Below are 606 nucleotides of genomic sequence, written 5' to 3'. Positions count from 1 at the left end.
AACGGAATTAGGTCCACAATTCTCTTTTTACATTCTCGAATTCCAATATTGACTTAAAAAAAAGAAAGATTTTGGACCTCTTTGTCATGTCAAAATCAATCTTCTTATGCCCATGCTGTACCAACATCATTAAACTTCCCTTGCGCGTGTAATGTCTTCCGAAATGACTGCTTGGATTAATCTGTGTGTATATATAGTTTCAGTTACAAAAACACAAACTAATGAGAAGCAAGAGTAATATGAAAGTGTCGTTTCACCCCGTAGATTTATCGCATGTTACAATATGCCTCTCGAATAGATAAAAAAAAGACACACATGAGTTTAAAAATACCTTGTGCTTAGTAATTTACTTGTTAAGAGATATTTAGCATTTAGAATCTGGTTGCAAGTGCATCAAGAAAGGGCACTGTAATGTTAGGGATTGATGAAGAGGTTAAAAGATGTTAGTCATTTGTTAATGGTGTCGCCAGGTACTATACTCAACGTAGTTAGAATGATAGAGAACACATATAAAGGCGTGGACACACATACATTTATACAAAGTTCATGTTGTCAAACGTATATAAACGCATAAATATTCGAGAGAGTAAAAAATCAGTTAACAAA

Source organism: Penaeus monodon, chromosome 24, assembly GCF_015228065.2.
Source record: "Penaeus monodon isolate SGIC_2016 chromosome 24, NSTDA_Pmon_1, whole genome shotgun sequence".
NCBI lineage: Eukaryota > Metazoa > Arthropoda > Malacostraca > Decapoda > Penaeidae > Penaeus > Penaeus monodon.
This window is presented reverse-complemented; position numbering follows the sequence as displayed.